Consider the following 8,926-nt stretch of genomic DNA (forward strand, 5'->3'; position numbering starts at 1 on the left):
GGCCAAGCTTATTCCTGTTTGGATACCGCACCCTGGTCCATTCAATGAAATTATTCCCTCCCACTACATTACTTACACTCATGCACCTCGGAATGCTCAGAAGCAAGGGTATGCTGCCCTAGACCATATTATCGAGTGAATTACATGCTTTCACATGCTTGATAATTTTTTGGTGGGTCGAGCCCTTTACTCGGAACATATAGAGATTCTTGAGGTTGTCTTGTTTATAAATCTGATCAGCTAATGTGTTAAATTAAAATCTACATCAACAACCCTAGTTGGTTTCTAGTTATTTTGTTTTGTTTTCAGTCTATGCTTTCAATAAGAGATAAAAGAGACCTAAACAATATGACAAGTTAAAGAAATGCAACATTTAAATATGCAATCTAAATTAATCTAATGACTTTCTAATTTCCTAATTAAATGATCTAACAAAAATCACTAAATGACGTGCATTGTATGAAACTAATTCTATATGACGAACATGATTTTTATTTTCCTAATAAGCATGCAATCTATTTAGGAGAAATTATCTAAACCTATAATATGCAATCTTAGCATGCAATGACGCAGCCCTAATCCTACATGACATATGTTTATTAATAATTGCTAATTAAACATGCAATCCAAATTAAAAAAAGAACTAGCAACCTAAATTAATTGATTTGATTTTTTATTTTGAAAATTCTAATTTAAGTAACACCACAGCAAATCAAGCCATATTGATTTCAAATCGACGAACCATATCTCGCGCATGAGATCGGGTTGGCCAATTTCAATAAATCACGAATCATCGGGCCGATCGATAGGGATCGTGAATTCTACTTTTCAACTCACTTTTTCACCCTTTGCTTTTTTTTTACCGTCCCCTTCTTCGTGCTTTCTCTCCCGAATTTGTTCCCTTCGATATGACCGAATGTCTCAAATGCGTGGCCTCTTTTTCAACTTTGAAAAATAAATTTTACTTTCTAATTTTGAAAAATTAAATATCGTTGCACCCGCTTTACAAATATCCCATCCAAAATTTTCCTTTTTGCTTGAAAATATATCATTTTGTGTATATTTCAATGTTGGCACTCGCCCGTTGGTCCATTTTCAGAGTGATTTTATTTTTCAGGGATAAAATTAACCCCCTAATTTTTAAATGTCTAAATAGGTCGCCAAAATTTAGGTGTCAACAGCAAGGTGAGTCAGAAGTTGCCTTCAAAGACAAATTGAGACCTAAATTTGACCATGCACATGCAAAGGAATGATTTTTTGTTGGAACGTGAATTCCATTTTTTAATGCAATTTATATGATGCATGGAAATACTAATGCAAATGATAGATGAACCTACCTGGAATAACTTACCTTTAAGGACGATAGAGTAACTCAAGCCAACCCGTGGAAGAATAGTAACATGACTTTGTGAAGATGCTGGTTTCCCAGGACCCGTACCATTCTACGGTCGCCCGCATCGGAAAAGGAGCTGCTTTCTCGTGACCCGTACCATTCTACGGTCGCCCAACGGCGAAATGTTTTGTAAGGAATCGCTCTACTTCTACGGTCAAGGTCAGGCCCGTACCACTTTAAAACTGAAAATTCTAAAAAAGGAGCTGCTTTCTCGGGACCCGTACCATTCTTCGACGCCTTAATCAGATTGAATGCGGAGAAAAATCTTTTTGGGGACAACTCCATTGAGTGTCGGTGTAATGGCTACGAAAGCACGCCAGGTCGATAAAAGAAATCCCGGGCTATTCAATAAATGGACTCTAGGCTACGTAAAGCACGCTGAATTATAAGGGACATACGAAAGCACGCCGAGTTGATGAAGATGGGCCCCGGGCTAGATTTACGCTGAGGTCAATAAAGAGACTCTAGGCTATGAAAGCTCAATAAAGAGGGGGACCTTTCATATAAGAGACCAAGTCAAGTGTCGATGCACTTGAGAGGGAATACCACAATGACAATTTTGAGTATGGTAGAGATATACATGATATCTCTCGATTCTTGGGGATATGTCTTTTGTCTTTCACCTCATGGTGGAGGTTTCTCTGAATATCATAAAACATTCTGAAAGGAACTTGAATTACCTATCAAACATGATTTATATAAAAACTGATATGCATTCATCAAAGAGATAGACAAACCGAGCTACTGTATTTCAAAATTCAATGAGATTTTCATCAAATCAATCGGGGTTCATGCATACGACAATTTCCATTGGATCTTCACTCATGACATGGATTTTCTATTATCGAGTGAATTACATGCTTTCACATGCTTGGATACTTAGCCCTTTACTCTGAACATATAGAGATTCTTGAGGTTGTCTAGGTGTTTATAAATCTGATCAGCTAATGTGTATTAGTTATTTTTGTAGTCTACCTTTCAATAAGAGATAAAAGAGACCAAACAAGCATAAACGAAGTGGGGGTTGTTGATTGCTTTATTGATGAGAGGAATATGGAAGGACCTGAGCAGGTCCTTAAACTGCTCTTCCTTGAATGGAGTTCCCCCGGGAAAATTCCCACGCAAGTGGGAATTATAAGGGGGTAATACTCCCCATGGGCTCTCCGCGCCAATCCGTCTGGTTCGCCCAGCGGAAAGGATCCCACTGGTGAACCCGCGATGCCTCATCCCCGTGAAATACCGGGTCAAGGTACAGGTGATGACCCAGGCCGGGGTGGAAACACCCCGGAAGCTATGCCAATGGAAGATGTCTTCAACTCTTCACTTTCTTTAAGAAGTGAATTCTACTTTTCAAGGTCAGGCTCACGAGAAAAATAAAGAAAATTAAAAAGGCGATTACATCGTCAAATTTCAATGTTGGGATTTTCAGAGTGAAATTGAACTGAATTAATTAGTTGGTGCTTCCAATTCATTTACTTCTGCTCCTAATGAAATCTGAAGCAGCTTCATAGGCTTAAACTCTGTCCACTATGCCCCAACGAGGACTAACAAAAACGAAGAGGTACACAGCCGTTGATGTTTTGTCCATCACGAGAGCTTGGGCAAAACAATTAAAAAAGGGGGGGTCCTACTTTTTTATGTTCTTAATGAACGAAGTTAAGTCTTTAATCGGGGAACTACAATACCTGTTTTGATAAAATAAAATAAAATAAAAAAGAATTTAGAGCCAAGGAAAATATAGTAACAGAAGAGAATTATCTACGGACCGTGTCGGTAAAGAAATCAAAGCATATTCTATTGTTCATCTTCTTACATTTTGGACAATTTTCACCATCGGGGATGATTGTCCAAAAAGTCTCTAGTCTTTTTGTGAGCATGTATCATCAGCTACCATCAAAGAGAACGATTATGAAATCCAAAGAAACAGAAGAAATAAATGAAACATCACCTTCTTACAAATATAGAAAAGATGGAAGAGTTGCTTATGCAAAAGCGTAAATCCGACCAGTTCATATTCACCCATATTGTTGGTTGAAGCTAACGCCCTAAGGCATGTCTCTCCCCTTTGACTTGTGGCGAGAGCTTGAGGTATGGTTTTAACTCTAGCTTGGTAGTTGTTTCCTTCAAGACAGAACCTGATATATGGTAACCGGTAAGAACATGACAAGTACAAGATTCTATGCTGTATTAATCCAGACATCCGTAACTGGTTTTAGCCAATAAATGTTCTCGAGCTTTATTTTTTTAACCTCAATAATTTGACTCGTAACCTAAAGAATAGTTAATAGATTTTTTTCCTAGAAACACAACAAATTGGTGAGTTTTTCCAATTCACTAAGTTTCGATTAGCAAGACAAAACACATTTGTAACAGACTAGAAACTATCATTCCCCAAACCACTTTATTCTTGTGGGTTCGGACACAGGCACAAAGGTATCAACAACACCAGCTATACAAGTTTATTCTAAAATCGCCTGTGGCCCTAGGGTGACAATTAAATTCCATACTTCTATTTAACTTGTAACACACGACTTTCAATAGAGGGCTTCACATAAAAACTATGCCGACCTGCAGTGAATTTATCCTAATGATTCCTTGTCGACGATCGCATAGTTTGAACCATGGTGTGATGAGTGTCACGTAGTGCTAATTAAAGCATGAAAGGTTCATGAAGTCTGGGTTAAGCATCTCCTTATTACAGACATAAATGTTCTCATGCATGCCAATTGTATGTGCTTTGCTAGTTGTTATGGAACTACATAACATTAACTGTCCCAAGAGAATAGGCAAGGTGACCAACTAAGTGAAGCACTGACAACCTTGAGGCTTTGCTCACCATAACTCCCTTTAGGGCTTTTCATGGCCTTGTGCAAGTTCTCATTGGTATAGAACCAACATCATAGTTTGAGTTGGATCTGATTACTAGAATTAACTGAATGGGTAGATTGGACATAGTAGATTATTGGAAACCAATTAGGGAGAAATAAAAATGAAGGCCGGGTGAGCCTGGTTTCAACAAAAAATTCTTGCAAATGCTTGCAAGAATACTCTGTTCTAACCTTTTCCATTTTCAATCATTAAAGGATAGAAATATGGGAAGCATAAGCAGTTCAACAGAGAATTGTCTCAAATAGATTGTTAATAAATGCGACTGGATCTGGTAGCAATTAACTCCCAAGTTCCGACCCCAGATTATTGACCAGTCTAAATCTGAAACGTTGATGGATTATCTTATGAAGGATGCCGACTTACCAATTGCTTCCAAGCATGTTTCGCAAGCAAGCTTCTCCAAAGAATTCCACCGTAAAGATGCCTGATCATGAGAGCTCTGTTAATTCTCGATGCAATGGCAAGCATGTAGTCCCTTAAGCTAGCATTAGGACAAAGCAAACAACACCGTCACAAAGCAAAAAACACTCACATATCAACGCTGAACATGGTATCAGTTTATTACCAGCAGATGTGGAAGTTCACAAATTTTTGTCACCATCCATCAATATGAATCAGTGACACGTTTAGTCCAATGTCCTTATGAGACTTCACTTGGCAGGAGCTCTTATTTCTCAACATCATTTTACTTGGCATCTTCTAATCTTTGGTTCATCTAATCGTGCAGTGAGACTTTCTCAGAAATAGTAAATAATTGGACTTCGCTATGCTTATACATGTTTGGTGAGTTAGACATCCGTTTAAGTTTCTAACTAGACTGATGTCCCCAAGTTCCTCTTTTGCTTGGCAATGTTGTCCTGCTTTTTGAGTATCAATTGTAGTCCCCCACTAATTATCATTCAACCTGCAAGTAAGCATTGCCATTCGCTTCAGTCACTCGAAAAGTGTATTCAGATGAAGTCTGACAACTCTCAACATCCATACGTTCAAGGACATGCCATGCCTCTTCTTCCATGGATGGGACTTCCGAATCCTCAAATTAATCATTCAAGGCCTCAGGATGTATAGTTAATGTAAAGTAGAATTCGTTTGACACCTATTACGATGATAGTTGAAATAACAACAAATTTATTAATGAGTATCTAAGACATGGTGATATGAAATTAAGTCTCACAAAAGATATGGTAACTTCACAAAGGTTCAGTTCACCATTTAGATAGGACTGAAGAAACACTTCAGTATTCCCCAACTAGGTAACCAATTCATTCTTATTTCTCTATTTGACTTTTCTTATGCATGATCATTATGTTGAAGGATGGTAGATAGCTTGGGCCCAAAAGAAAGGGGGGAGTAAAAAGATATATCCCCTAACCACAGCGTCCTTTGACTTCTGATCAGAGTAACGGCATCAAAGTTTGCTATTAAAAAAAAAAAAAAAATGTAACACACATGGGCCACTCATATCTTGCGTGACCTGAGCTCAGGTTGCATCACATCGGCCACAACTTCAACATTTACCAGGGGTTCAGCTGGATTGTCAAGCTCCGCATACAGGACACAGCATTTGAGGCAGAGAAAATTGCCAACATCTGCCTTCATCCCAAAAATAATATCCTTCATATTATGATCTTCCACCTAACAGATCCATAATTTCACACATATACAAAAAACTGAAAGAGTAGAGGCTCAAGTTCAACAATCCGTGCTTATAAAAGAGTGACACCAGACATATCATGTAATCATTGCTACAGATCCACACTCAGTAGCTAAGTCATGCAACAGCAGCAGCTAGACGTAGAAATACATTATGCGCTGAATGAGTACTTACAGGTCTCAAGAATTCAACATGGTCAACTTCAAAGAACCCGGGTGACAAACCAGCAAAGGCATTCGCATTAAAATCCTCCAAATACCTTCCCATGAATATTCCTTTGCTGTGAATGGCATATTAATGAGTTCTCAAAACAAGTGTCGCTTCTCGGAATGATATCACTGTCTGCCAGTGCAGGCATATCACAGAAGACACGAACTTCAGCAAACAAAGCTTGGAGCCTTGACAAGTTATCCCCCTTAGTATTGCTGCTACGTTCTTCTCTCCTTTTTCCTCATTTGATTCCTTCTTTTCTGCCTCTTGCCAAAGTAATTTTTCTATCTTTATCTCTGGGGAGATGGGCTTAATTGGAGCTGATTTCCCAGTTCTAGAATCACGAGCCACGAATGTGAAATTGGCGGTAAGTGCAACTGAATATGAGGAATCACAGATTTCTGCCAGAAAATACCAGTATAAGGTAAACAGCAGAATGGATCAGTAATGAGACTATATCATGGAAAGTACAACTTTATGAAGATCTGCCACCTGAGTATTGTGCTTGAACATTTTGAAAACCTTGACAAACTGCCAATATTTCTTGGCAAGAGGATGTTGATTAGCAAGCTTCTCCATAGTTTGGATGGGTTTGATTTATTTATTTTATTTTTGGTAATAAGAGAATGGTGAATGGCTAGCAAATTAGCAAACTTCTGCATAGTTTTTATGAGTAGAGTTAACATGCAAGAGTAAATATGGTTTAAAAAGAATAAACACACATTTAAGGCACGGAGATCAAAGTGACACCATCCTTCAGGATCAAGAGTAACGTGACTCCTGCAACTGTTTAGTGGCAGCAGGTGGAAATGTATGTTCTCGTCCTATAAGCCAATTAAGCAGTCATCAATTTGAGGGGAGAAAGTAGCATACTATCATCAATTGGAAGTACTGTTTCATATGATACCTTCTGTGGACTGAGTTACTTCCAGGTGGATCTCCATTGACGAGCGCCCAACCCATGTAACAGCTCACACTATTTGCAAGTCAGTGTCAATACGGATTGGCCTCGTGAGAAACTTCTGCCTAGGGAAGCAGCGACTAATAATAGAGGCCTTGTGTTGCTATTATTGATGGAGCAAAACTGGTCCAAAAGCAGAAGGCTGAATACAATGGGGATGTTCTGTTACACACAATTCTAATGAAGAATTCCCACACTATATGAACTATGGCTAACGACTATAGAACTTAGGCATTAAGCCTCTGGTTGCAGAACTTGAAATGGACCAAGATCGATGAGAATTTAGATATGCACATATACAAAAGATAGAGACAAAGTACTTCTTACAGCAAGGCAGCAGCAAATTGTTACAATACATTCTCTAATTACCAGATGACCCATTCTAGATTATTCAAACGAGGACTCTGCATTCAAACTACGAATGGCAGAGTACTAGAACTGATTACCCACCGACTGAGCACCAGCATCTGTCAGTTTCATATCAGGAATTTATTGAAGCACCACAAACTGTATTACCTAAGTCTAGTAGTGTCAGTGAAATCATAGGCAATTCATTTTCTGCAGAAAAAGCCCATAGGAACTCTGTTTTACAATGACAGGGTTTGCATTGCGTCGACACAAGGAATAAGCAGGGATAAAAACGCTGGAAATACGGTTAAAACCATATTTCAACAATTGAACCATCATTCAAACCGAGAAATTTAAGCTGGAGAAACATCGCAGAAAACAAATAGCACCTCATTCAGAACCAGAAACAAAAGTATCACCATCCAATAGTTGTTCGAAGCTCAGTCTTATTACCTTATAGCAGCATATAGGCCCAGCGAGAGCATCGACATCTTCCACCAGCTTCCCTATCCTGAACTCCTTCCAAGGATTCCTATACTGATCTCCGAGCACATAATCACCTAGAAAACTCGTAAAAAACGCTCGCCCTGCTCCTAGACGGACTCCTCGGAACCAATTCGCTCTCCGGCGACGCAGCACTCTCGGTCGCACCAGCATCGCCGACCTCCTCGAATGTCTCGGATCTCGCTTCCCACGAGGTGTTGGTGACGGGCTAGAGAAGTACGCACCGAGCCACGAGCTGATCGGCTTCTGAACCGACGATCCGGCGTCGATGGGCAGGGCGGCGGTGGAGGCCACCGGAAGGAGGAGGCTTTTGAGAGGAGGAGACGGTGGACTACCCAACTAATGCATGGAGGCTGGCTCATAGCCAGAGTCGAAGAGGTTCCGCCGGTACGCGTCGTCGAACTTCTTGAGGGCGTCCATGTGGTGCCGGACGTCGAGCAGGCCGAAGGGGAAGTCGCAACTGAAGGGGACGCGCTTAACGGAGAAGGCGTGGAACTGGCGGTGGCCGCGGGCCTCGTCCCTGATGTTGTGGACCGTCGCCGTCGCCGGGGGAGGCGACGTCGCGGGAGTGTAGTGGCTGGTCAGGGCGGAGGCGCAGGACACGGCGGGGTGCTTTCGGCCGACGGGGAAGTGTCTAGGGTTTGGGGTCAGAGAGGAGGGAGAGTAGTGGTACATCAGCATGGAGGGCGCCGACGCCATTGCTTCTGCGTTGACAGGAGGAGGAGCGGCGGCGGCGGCGGCTGTGAGATGTTGGGGCTTGTGGAATTTTCTGTATTTTGTTTTTTTTTTTTTTCATTTTTATTATTGTTTGGATTTATCATTTTCGGAAAATCGGATGATGAAACTCGCCGGGATATTCTGGAAATTATAAGTATGAACCCATATATATTATAAATAAGAGTAGACACAGGCAAAGGCTTACTATGAGAAATAAGAATCCATTGATTCTCCACAACAGTCACAGAGA

The 8,926-nt window shown here is 40.5% G+C and overlaps 1 non-coding gene across 1 annotated transcript; it reads right to left on the reverse strand.

Moving 5' to 3' along the window:
• Positions 1 to 3,147: 3,147 nt before the first annotated feature.
• LOC104416723 lies at positions 3,148 to 8,112 on the reverse strand. Its single transcript, XR_005550394.1, has 6 exons — positions 7,909 to 8,112; positions 7,054 to 7,210; positions 6,111 to 6,547; positions 5,747 to 5,875; positions 4,646 to 4,706; positions 3,148 to 3,528 (listed from the first exon to the last, which is right to left on the reverse strand). It is a non-coding gene; the product is annotated as an acyl-coenzyme A thioesterase 9, mitochondrial (transcript).
• Between the last annotated feature and the right edge of the window lie 814 nt (positions 8,113 to 8,926).

The sequence above is a fragment of the Eucalyptus grandis genome, chromosome 1 (assembly GCF_016545825.1).
Source record: "Eucalyptus grandis isolate ANBG69807.140 chromosome 1, ASM1654582v1, whole genome shotgun sequence".
NCBI lineage: Eukaryota > Viridiplantae > Streptophyta > Magnoliopsida > Myrtales > Myrtaceae > Eucalyptus > Eucalyptus grandis.